Below are 13,018 nucleotides of genomic sequence, written 5' to 3'. Positions count from 1 at the left end.
TGCTCTTTTTCTGGCAAGTCCTTTCTTTCGGACTCTAGAATTATCAGATTTTTCAACGGTTTTTGCCTAATGTGAATAAACAGTCAGCAACTTTTAAATGTCATTCTTATATAACATTGCGTATGCAGCAAAATGTATTACAAAGCAACACACAGATAGTTACCAATGAAGTGAATTCACAAATTGAAAATTAACAGGTTTACAATTAAAATATAGAGGTATAAGTGATATAAAGCTTTCACATTTTCTTGATTTTGGGAGCTTAAGTAAAGGCAACAGACTTACATATTTACTCTTGCTTCTGCCAAAATCAGTGTACCATAAAGTCATGAGGCACAGCTGCAGCAGTATAGTACATATGAGCATCAAGATTTCTTCCTTTTGCGATACGTTTTCCACATTGTGTATATTTCTTAAGTTGCTCATTTATTCATTGCCCTGTTTGCCCGATGCAGGTCTTGCTACTAGAATGAGGTATGGCGTGTATCAAAGGTGCTGCGCGGGATATAGCAGACTCCATGCTTGACTAGTGTCTGGTACCGCCCCCCCCTCTTTTTGTACAGAAGCACTGCTTAGCAAGCTTGCTTCATACAGAAAAAGCCTCAGAGATATCGTCAGTATTAACCGCTCTCTTGGGTTGACCTGTGACAGCATGAAAGTAAGGCACCACAACTGGCCCGACAGCACGCAGTCACACATCACCCTCTTGATTTTTTTTAAATCACGGCTTTGGTAACGGCCCTTAGGAGCAGAATTATAGCATGCAGCCAAAACATGATGTAATAGCTGACTGTTAAATATTTACTGCATTTTACACTCACACAAGCTTTTGAAAGCAGAATGCATACCTAACGACACAATTTCTCTTTTATAGCTTTCCAATGGGCTCGCTTAGATCTCACAAGCTTTTGGCATAGGTTGACCTCTGGCCTTGTTGATTTTCAGTGCAGACGTAATAAAATAAAATGGAAGAAGAGGAAGGAAGACATCTTGAACTTGGCACGCAGACAAGTGCCTGTGTGTGTCCCCCTTTGTCTTGTCCTGGATTGATAAGTCTGCCCTAAAGATCAGTAAAGCTGGAAGCCTATGTCTGTCTCATTTAGGTCAGGCCATTGCGAATTAGTAAAAAGAGGAATCGTGTCATGTATGAAATCTGCTTTCAAAGTTCATGTGAGCATAAGATGCAGAGTTTTTGCATTTAGGTGGTATACCATTTCGCCTGCAGGCCGCAATATGATGCTACATACAGATGTTTCTGAAACTTTAATTCAAAAAGGAAAAACCAGTAAAAAGACGACATGTAAACGAGAACTATACAAGTCATTTGCAGAGTCTTGAATTTATTAGGTGGCACATTGGCTCTCGAGAGTTGCTAGAAGGCACCTATCCCCGTTGACGCTTTTTTTACAATGAACAGGCTTGCTCATGTGTGGTGTCCCACAAGCGGTGGTAACAGGCATGAATGGCAAATCAAGCACGGTGTCACCTAAGTTCCATGCACAAATGTGCACTAAATGCCAAACTGCTGTCCTGTAGCAAGACATCAAGTGGATACAGCATCAATAAAAGACGTAGGGAACATTGCACGAGAAATAAATAATACTTTTCAAAAAAGGCACACTTCTTTGCTCACCCTACTAACTGCTGCAGCCGTGCAATGCAGTTTTTGGAGACGTAGATTTCACTCCTTATTCCTACTGCAAAAACATGCAGGTTGGCACTTCAGGAGGAGGACATTTTTGCATTTGAAGATAAATTTGGGACATCTTTGGTAGTACAGCAGTACAGCAAATGAAAACGTAAACATGAAATCGTATGCAGCTATTCATGTCGAGTCCCTGCTGGGCTATTTGACACTATAGATATATAATATCTACACCAATCATAATGCTGTCATGGTACAAGCTTCTGTGTTTGGAAGTTTTTGACAGCAAAAACCAATTGAAAAAGGCGCTTGAAAGCTGCGCGTGCAGATTATCTACTCTGTTCCTAATGCACTGCCAAGAAATTTTTCACTTCAAGAAACCTCTTTAAGCCAGCAATTTTACAGCAGCAAAGGTAACTGCTGTTCACTTTCTTTGACAGAAGTTAACAAAACAGCAGGTATACATCACCTAAACAGGTCATTTATGTAGAAGCCTACAGTGATGTAGAAAGTCTACATCACCCAAACATGCCATTGTCCAAACAATGGACTCAGAGAGCACGCAACTACTATGAATGCTTGGAACAATGGGGCGCAGTTTCCTGCGCATTGCAGTACATTTGGCTGCAATGCACTTTTCAAGGAGGCGAATGTAAAGGGCAGGGCTGAGGACAAGTGAAAGCGCAAAATCTTACAGGCGGGAACAATTGAAAGTGCCGCAAATGCAAGAATTAGTGCCTCATTGGTACATTTGACAATGAAGGAAATAAACTTTCTTGAGTAGAGTTATATCGAAAAACCAATTAAGCATACCCCTTTCATGGTATAGTACATTGTTAACAAATTTTTACGTAAATATTCGATGTTGGTTCAGTGAAAATTACATGTAACTGTGCCTGCACATTTGTTTTCGCACCGAGATACTTTTCAAAATACACTGGGTTGCAAGTTGAGCGTCTTGAAAGTATTCTTCCTTTCATTCTAATCTTTCGCTCCTCTAGGCCAAATATAAACTAACTAGAACAACAATTCAGTATTTTGAAGCATATTTCCACATATAATGATACTGTGGCCACGTGTCCACCTTAATTTAAGAATCGCGGCACTTCCCAGTAAGAGTCACTCCATAATATTTTTTTTTTGCTGAGACGACTGCACAGATTCAAGTGCATTCATATTTTTCGGTGGTTTTATTAAAACAACTGCGTGTAATTAGCCTTCATTTATTCCTGTTCGGCACATGATTTTGTTTATGAGCATAGCTAGCATGAGTACCTTTTGTCACAGGAATTTTCTGGCACTTGAGCCTTGCGACAGCTATGCCAGTTCCGTTTCTTGGCCTATTCACTTTGAATTTCTTGCTTCAGTGCCTTCGGAGGGGGGGCGGGGAGAGGCACCGAACTTTCGGCAATGCTTTTTTTTTTCACTGCATTCAAGCCATTCTTCAGTTCAGGTTTGTGACTTTTATTTCAGCAGTTTGTAATGTGGTCTATCTGTTGTCAAAAGCAGTCGATTTCAAACGTGAGTGTAATTCAAGCTATTATTCTATCATGCAGATCAACCACCAGAATAGTTACATTTCCGGGTTGGGTCCTTCAAATATACTACAAATTTTTGCCACTTGCATTGTGAAGCTAAAACTTATGACTTAATTTACACCTTCCCACTAATACCGACATTTTCGAGCAGCAATGAATTCGAACTAGTTCTCTTACTTTCACAAAGAGCTTTTCTCCTGCCAATGACAGAACCAAAGTCTTGTGAATTTCGCATGCTGCACTGCTATTATTGTTAAATATAGGCACATCTTCTATTCAGTTTTGTCATTTGCCCTGCAGCTCCAAACGCCGAATATAGGATTGAAAGCTCTCAATTTCAAAGAGTACAATTCATCTGGTCTGTGGACAGGAGCATGACTTGGCTGGAAAAACAAAAACGCTACTTGCTGAACTTTCGGATTTCTAACTGGCCTTGTAGGTATGGCACATTCGGTGTCGGTATGAAGCCACCACATCTTTGTGGATATTGTCCAGCAGGCCCTGTGATACAGGCCCCACCCTGATTGCCAGATTAGGTGTTGCACACTAGCAGCAACGGCTCTGCAGTGAAAAGGTAAATAATTTAATGAACAAAAATGTTTCTTCTTTTAGAGTCAATATTGTGGCACATATAGCACCATGCGCAGCTATCAACATCCGTATACTGCTTGGCAATAAAACGTCATACATGAGCTTGCACCACGACGCTAACATTCCTCGTACTTTGCTTATAATTATTCGCTATTTCTCTTTTGTTTAGTCTTGCGGAATTTGATTCAGTTATGATTTATAGGTGAATAGGTTAGCTCATTCGGTGGTTTTTTATCAGGTTTCTTTCATACACACATTGACACATATGTATGTAAAACTCCGGTAAAGAAAATATTATTCATTATTGCAAGGCTGCGTGAAGTCTTCAATGGCTTTTGGGAGGTGCACATACAGTATCCATACAGCAGGCCCGTTACATGTCAACAGCTATTGTTACATCCACTTTTAGCAAAATCAGGTTCAAATATTTTTTCCATACACGTATTTTGTAACAATTTTATTCGAGCTATGTCTTGAGGGTGCAGACAATTTCGGAATGGTATTGATAAACATGTGAGATTTAAAGTTTTTTTCAAAATATCAAATAGTTTAACTACAATAGTCTTTATGCATTCCATAGAGGCAAAAACCCACACTTGATACACAAATTAGGTGCAAAAGACTTTATTATACCAAAGCTTTTTTGCATTATTCTTTTTAAACATGCCCTATTGTGTTAAATGTCCTGATTCTATTGAGCCCTATTCAAAATGGACGTAAACTAGGTCTACCTCTCAGCTGAACACTTGTTGCTAAGTGCCGAAGTCCTTGAAAGAAGAATGTTTAATAGCGGTTGAGGCGATGTATTGAATTATATGAAGGTTCACAGGTATTGAAACAACAAAGAAAAAAATTGTAATGATCAAAGCATAACATAATCGAATAGCAACAAAATTGAGAACATCAAGCCAGAGGTAGCAGTAAAGCAGGTACTACGGCAGAGAATAAATTACCAACTTTTTACTACATCCTTCAATTAGAATTGCCTGTAACCTCTATACTGTGTCTATAATATTTGATTTGAAAAAGAAGAGCCATGAGAAAGCTAATTGAAGCTCTTGCAAAATATGTCGACTTCGACACTGAATGCCTTTTAATCATGCAATGCTATCTTGAGCCTAGCGCACATCCACAATAATACAATGACGAAGGAAACATTGTGCCGTATAGCTTGGCAAGATTTTCATCGAGTTTTTTTAATGCTAGTGCTCAACCCTATATGTATGAGCTGTGTTCAAAATTTTATTTGCGTACTTTATCGTCACACAGGATGATTTAATAACTTGCACAGAAGTACTGCTGAGTTCCCACAGTTTTCTCATGACTGCTGCACTCATGAAAAAGCAGTGCCGATGACACAAGGTGACCACAGCTTGATAGAAATGAAAAGAAATATCAGTAGGCACACGACAATAATGCTTACTTTACACAAAAGGAAACAGCCATAGGTCAAGTGATATCTTGCTATGAGCCTGCATCTTCTTTCTTAAAAGTGCCAGAGTTCAGCGTTAATTATATTTTGTTGCAGGAATTCAGTTGCATGCCAGCTAATAATAAATGAATGTGACTCAGAAAAACACGACAAAAATATGATTTATGACAGTAACACAGAACAAGCAGCATTCTGCTGCAATTAGTTATTGCACTACTTAGGCTCTTATGATGAGCTAACAAGTTTATAAAGACATTATTGAATGCAGCACCAGCCTGGTACAGCTTGCAACGTGTCTCAAACGTACAGGCGTAAGCAAAAGGGTGCCGACCACGGGGTTGAGTCACAAAACACATCGATGTGCCATCTCTGGAAACTGCCTGCTGCATTGTGCATGCCTGTCCAGTCGTAATCAGGTGGCCTCTCACAGTACTTTGATTGATTAGGTTAGGACACTTATAGCCAAACGGACAACTGAGTGTTGATTTCTTTGCTCCGTAAAACCTATGCCACATTGTGACGAAGCAGCTTCGGTAGCGCCAATTGAAGTGCCGAGGGCGTAGCTTTTTTTACACCAATCAGCCTAACTAAGCAGAGCTAGCACCATATAACGAAATGAAGCCAAGTATAAAAAATTAAATTTCTTCAGCCCAGCTTGCCCTTGTCACATTAAGTCAAGTTAAGCTTGCCTTGTTATGCAAAACTGTAGTAAAAAGTAGTCGAGCATAGTGTAGCATATTATAACCTGTGAAAGCCAAGCATAGGCAGAAGAAATTAAGCTAATTTTAATAAGGCATTGTCGTTTGCTGTTTTCATGTTAATCTATGTTACTCTTATATGAGCCGAAGTGAGTCAAGTTAAAAATATTCAAATTTATTTAGACATAATTGATATTAGTATCACTTCATATACACGAGCATAATTAGCCCCAATAAGGCAAACTCAATGGCGGTCGAATAATTCAAGTCGAGTTCTTCATGAGCCAGAGAAGAAAAGCCCAGGAAGAGGCCGACTACTCTTTACTGACTGGATACTAAATAAGCTTATTTAGGTCTCACATCTGTTGACTGTTGACAAAAATGGTTCACATGTGTTGAGGAAAGCAGATGAAGCGACGTCTCAACCTTTCGGCTGCTTTGCTTCGACAACGCATGTTTCGAATCGTAGCTAAGAATCAGTCTCTTTTACTACATCCCTTTTAGAAAAAAAACAAGAGAAAAACTTAACTTGAACTTGCGAAAAGCATATTGCTTGTGGTTCATTTCAATCAGATGAATTGATAAACGCATGCATTCTGAGTTATTGCACGCTGCAGCCACTCAATTAGGTTCACTCTGCATGGACGAACTTTCTGGCCGAATGCTACATGCCATGGCTCAAAATGCCGTGGCTCGAAACACCGAGTGTTAACAGCACCAAATTAAAGCACACCAAAGCAATGCGAGGTTTTTGATGATCTCAAGTGGCGTTACGACTACCCCATTGTGGCCTTGGCAACAGAACTGCACGTTTGCGTCACACATTCTTTGCATGTGTGGCCATTCCAAACTTTCCTTTCACTCGAGTGACGCTATCCAGAATACGGGCTTGCAGCACACATGCCACCTTCACACATGAGAAATAGGTGCCTAGCCAGAATTTTTTCTCGCGGGTGGGGGGAGAGGCACCCCTTTTAAAATGTCGTTTCTGCTCTATAAGCCAACAAACAAAAATTTTAGAGCGGAAGGCACGAGAATGGCGTACCGCCCCGCAGCCACGCCCCTGTTGAGAAGTGAAACAAAAACACCAAAGGGGCCGGAAAACCACGTGCGCACGCGTCGGAAATGTTCACATTTGTTATGGGCCGGGGATTGATGCGGCCGCCGCTGCTGTGGCGAAATAATTCGAGTTGACGTGCTTTCTTAGCGCTCTGTTCAGTGCCGAATTCCAGTTTTCACGAAAAGTACTGTAAAGACACAGCTCGCACTTTTTGAAACTTCGTTTGGGGAGATATACGCCAGCAAAAATGGCACGAGCGAATGCACCGACCGCGGCGGATCCAGACTCAGCCGGCTGTGCACAAAAACGAGATACGTTCCGGCATGCCGACTCGCTGCAGCTGCACCTTGGCTGCACCGTCTACTTCCAGTGTTCTCGGCGATCGTAATGCAAACCAGGATCTCGATGAACGCGTCCTCGTTAAAGCTGTCAAGCTTCGTCGAGCTGCACGAGTAGTTTTCAATTATAGCTGTAGCGAGCCACCACCGACGCTTTTACCGCCGTGTTGCATCGGCGGCCGGCTATTCATATCGCATGGTTTTTAGCTAGTCGGGCGTGGATCGGAAAGAGGGTCCGCTTTCGCGTGACGAGAAAATCGGACCGATTTCTTCATTCCGGCTTCGCGGCGTAGGTTTCCGGCCGCTTAGGCGGTGAAGCGAGTGAATTCTAGGTGAGTTTTGCCACTTTCGCTTCGGAGAGGAAAAAATGTCAAATTTAGAACCCAGCGTGAGCCTTCTAAGAACTGATTGGGTTGCCGTAGAGCACACATATGAACAAATAACTCAGAAAGTTCGTTCGGATTTACTTACTATGTGTCCTCAGCTTAAAAATTAGAAAACACCAAGGACTTCGTGCCGGCCGCCGCTGGCTGCCTCGACGAACAGAAGGTAGTTCAGAAGCGACGCACTTTCCCGCGCTCCGGAATACACAAGATGGTATAGTCCGGACCACTTTCTAAGCCGGGCGTGCGTGTCGTTCTTGATACACCGGATCGTAAGGCGCGATTTATGAACTTTCTGAAGAGCGTCGGCGCGGCGCTGGCTATTCCAAACTTGCCTATTGAAATAACTTTTGCGACGTTGACGCTGAGGCTTAGAACAATCTTTCTCACTTGTTTTTTTTTGTTCAAATGGGCGTATTTATGTACACCCTTCTGATCCATGCCAATTTTTTTCATTTCATTTTTAAGTCACTCCAATTTCAGACTGGTTTAACTGGAATACTTTCAAATTTTCGATGATCACGGTAAAACAATGCTTTCAGCCCATTTTATCCCGTTTCAAGGGAGCTCGTATTTGGGATGGGTGAAAAAAGCACACATAACCTGCCTAAAACGCCCTTACGGGCTTATTTTTGTTTACAGTGTAGCCGTCATTTACAACCCGAGTATTAAATATAATAGGAGTAGCGGTGGCTGACGACTACCCGTCACGTTTGGCCATATGGCAATTGGAATCACTAAACGGGAGCGCGCTGCATCCGAACAGTCAACAAATTAGTCTATGAGTAGTAACGCTGCCTCGTAATTTCTGCCGTGTGCAACGCTAACATAACGCCCCGAAGCTGAATGGCAGCCCATGGACACCACATAGCCATTTGGCCTCTACTCTCCTCGCCACCGAATTTAGATGCCAGAGGTCAGCAGAGAGAAACAGAGCTGAGCAGCCGGATATTAAGGCTAAAACAATCCGTCCGCAAATACACAGACAAGCTCTAGCTACTTGCCACAGGCCGCATTTTCCATGCCTGTCATCTTTGCTCAAGTCGAAAGTCTTCAGCCTTCAACAGCGCCTCTGCAAAACAGAGGCAACGATCGAAGAAATGACGCCGCATATGGAGCTATTCTTGTTTATTTAAAGATGATTACATTGTTTAAGCTCTCAAATGGTGAAATCACCTGCCATAGTTTATTTTCTGGCACTTGCTTTTTCTCGGTGGCAACACATGTCAGGCGTTCCGAAGAGAACGGATGGTGACCTTTATCCCTCGAAACAGTCTAGTGACATTTTCAGCTATTTAGTGCATGAACTCCAGGCTTGCGCATAAGGTGCTACGTCAATAGAGCGTAGCAAGCATCGAGTAACATTAGGTCCACAAGCAACAAAACAACTCTCAGTCTAGGGAACGCCATGGTGACAAAACCATCATCCGCTGATTACTTGCATGAGCTACGTGGTATCGGCCTAGCCAGCAGACGACGCGAGAGTGCCTCGATAAGTAGTGGCGAACTACTCAAGCCTTTAAAATGAGCTCAGTACCCAAAACAACATGTTCTTGACGATTCTCGCCTCCGATTTTCCATTACATCCTAAACAATGCGATTGCAGCCGAAAACCGAGCTGTATAGCAGCTTCGGATGCAGCCGCGGCATTCGTTTGCGCGAGAGACGACGTGGCGGCATCTATACTCCAGTTGTGGTGCCTGGCGGTGAAACACCACACTAGCACCGACAGTCGCTACCGATTGAAAAGCGCTCCTTCGCCCGGGCACAAAAAATAGAGGAGGCGCTGGTCTGCGCCATGTTGGCTTGTCAGGAACGGCCTTCCGATGGCGAGGCTGCCTACGTCAATCTACGTCACTCCTCGAACAGCCAATGAATGCCGCTGAGCGATGAGCGGGAGCAATTGGGGAGCATCCACCAGGGCAAAAGTAACTTGCCGGAGCATTTCCGAAGCAACCAGGGGAGCATGATCAGGGGATGGGCCCCGTTTTCATCCGGTTTTCTTCATCTGGCACCCACCAGAGGAAAACGACGAAGAACGAATGTGTTTGCTCCCATACAATGCGGTTTGAGTGAAGCCACCGGAGCAGAACTGGGGCGTCTTTCCCCGATTCCTCCCAGCTGGGTATATTTTTGTTTACAGTGTGCATCTACCGAAAAGGGAGCCATGAATATATTGGGTCTGTCTCTTGATATTTTACACAAATGCATCTGCTATCCGATTCGACGAACGTGAATAACACAAACAATATATTCTCATGTTTTTTTTCTGCGTATATGTAGTATAAAAGGTTTCTTCAATAAAATCTTTAACTGACTGTCAGCGCCCCTCCTCTGGACTTGTGCACGCAAGAGGAGGCTTTAAAGGCCTGAAATGAGGCGTGACAAGCTAAACAGATATTAGGACTCTGACGTTATGTCACAATTCTAAACGCTTCCTCAATAAGGCTTTCTCATTTGAGCCGCTGTATGTTAGCGTAAAAATTATTAGGGGGATTACCGTGAGTGGCTAAATCGGCTCTTTCTTCTGCGAAACATGCGGGCACTCCTGCAATTTCTGCCACCGTAGACGTCATGGCATGCATGTGAAGTCCTTGGTCCCAGGCTTAGTGTTCTCGCTAGTATATCAACCGCACGACAACGACTGGGCGGCGTGTTCGAGCCTTCGGTATTGTTGTGTACGAGGCGATAATTATTCTCGCTCACGCATAGTACAGCTCAACAGTTTTAGTGTGGGAGCTGGTTGATTAGACTTCATCAAAAGGCGTGAAATTGGGTACAAAAATTGTGGACCTCTCAAACACCACAGAGAGAAACACTGCCTTTGCATATACCCTGAATTAAGCAATGCGTGATATTCACAGACAGTTGACCTACACGTTTACTGAGCTTACAGTAACGCACCAACAGCCCAGAAGAAAAGCTTTCCGAAGTGCGTGATAAGCACCTGCGACAGCTCGCTCCACTGCGTGGCACGTTCAACCAATCGCAAGAAAAGCGTGCATCCTGTACCCTACCAAGGGTGAGCTATTTGTACACAGCACCTAATATTGGGGGTACGCTGATTTCCAAAGTGTTCATGCGTGTCACAGGCTTGTTCATTCTCACCTGCCTCATAGTGAGAGGGGCTAAATAGCGAGTTTTAATCTGTGCCGCCCCGCCCGTCTTTCTTTGCACTATAGGAGCACCTGAATGGGACTTTAACCTGTTAGCCCCTGAGAACTTGAAGTGACACTGCTTAGTGGGAGACCTGGGTGACGTCACGGGGAGGACCCTTCAACGCCCATCGTTACGCACCTACATTACATGCGTTCACTTGTTAGTGCGTGGTTTCATTGTTTGAAATCACTTTTTCCTTGTCTCAAGCTAAAGATCAATGATGAAAACAGCATCAATAATGTTCCGGGTAAAACAATAAAAAAGTTTGCTTTTCCTTCTGCCGACGCTGCCCGTGCTCGGTCATATGAAAAATTGGGGGACCCTTAAGCTTGGCCTTTAGGATTTGAACGCCATAGCAAATATCAGCCCTTATTGCGCCCTTCAACCACTAATTGCTTACTTATATGTTTTGTCACACACACACACACACACACACACAAACACACACACACACACACTAGATTGTACCAGCGCGCGCGCGCGAATTGTGCATAACGGTTTTTGATCTAAAGCAAGAGTCGCATGTCCTCCAAGAGACACGCCACGCGCTTGCCAACTAGGAGACCGTAAAGGGTCTCACAATGCCTCAAAGATGGACGCACATATCTAGCGTTTGGTGTTTGCTTAACCAACGCCTCATGAAATGCATGATATATTTTCCGCTAGGTGAACATAGTTGTCAATTTTTAGAGATGTTTGAAAGTTCTTGTGTGTTTTAACGGCGATTGGTACACTATCCCAGAATTTTTCGGCGTAGTTTTCTGGCCTTCTAAATACGCCAACGAATCGCCGAATAGGCTTGTTTTCGTCGTGACACCTGTCGAACAAAATGGCTTAAGGAGACTCCTTCCACTACACGGCATTTATGTAGTGTTTTTTTCTGAAGCAGCTACAAGGATCGTCATGGCTTTGTGGTAGGACACTTGCCTGCCACACGAATGACCCGGGTTTGATCCTCAATGAGACCGAGAGGCTTTTGTTTATTGTATTTGGCTCTATCTGAATTTTTCGCTCACGGACGATTTTTGGCTCACAACCAACGCGTCCGACGCCAACGGCGGAATTTCTGCGACCCGAGCTCTCAAATGGTATTCCTTAAAATGAAACCAGGTTTGTGTGATGCTGCCAAGGGCGAGTTTTGATTGCGGCCTCGGCCGCCGACGAGGTGGAAGGTAAAAATACGTTTCTGTTAATATAGAGCAAAACAATGCCACATACTGAGGTTGTTATTTGAACCCACAAGACACCTCCTTGAGAGTTTGGCCCATGCGGGGGTTATTAGTGTTGAACGCAGCCGCGTATCTGCTGACAGCGATTTTGCCTGGGTGTCAGGCAGCGCGCGCGCGTGCAGTATTGATTATTGCAATACATCTCAAAAGCACTCACCCTAGAATACCACTGCAGCTGCTGTGAAAGTTTTTCTCGTGTATACTTGCTCAGTCTTCATGTACTTCATTGACATCTTCTTTCCCGCAATAAATTCGGTGCTTCGTTTCGCCGAAACTACTGAGTTTAGGTGTGCTTGAGGTAAGGAGCCCCAGGTCGTTGGTCTATTGTCTAAGGTACTCGACTGCGGACACGCAGGTCGCGGGATCAAATTCCGGCTGCAGTCTCTGCATTTTTGATGGAGGCGAAATTGCTGTAGGCCCGTGCGCACATTTTTGGGTGCACGTTACATAACCCCAGGTGGTCTAAATTTCCAGAGCCCTCTACTACAGCGACTCTCATATTCATAAGGTGGTTTTGGGACGTTAAACCACACATATCTATCTATCTGTTTGAGGTGAAGTGTGAAAACATTTTGCTGTCTGACTGTCCCACCGTGCAGCATCGTAGCTGCTGTACCCTTGTTGTACCACTTTAGACAGCCACCTCCTTGAGAGGTTTCCTTTTCAGTTTATCACCCTTGAGCATCAACCAGTAAGCAGACATGGCGTTTGAGACCAGTCAACGCCTCAGTAAGGTGAAGGATGTTTAATTATTACACGGGCCACGTCGCTTGCTGAGGTTGCCATTGAAAATAGTAATTTGAACCGTGGCGCTTGTCGTGCATCACAGTTTTTTAGTGAATTTCTTGTTTGAAGAGAAATAAGCCTACAATGAACACTTTCTACAGCCTAAATAGCTTTAACCAGTTAAGGAACCTTCTGCGTAGTAACTTGAAATGCTTGCAT

This window comes from Rhipicephalus microplus, chromosome X, assembly GCF_043290135.1.
Source record: "Rhipicephalus microplus isolate Deutch F79 chromosome X, USDA_Rmic, whole genome shotgun sequence".
Taxonomy (NCBI): Eukaryota; Metazoa; Arthropoda; class Arachnida; order Ixodida; family Ixodidae; genus Rhipicephalus; species Rhipicephalus microplus.
The sequence above is the reverse complement of the archived record's forward strand: the minus strand, read 5'-3'. Positions refer to the sequence as shown.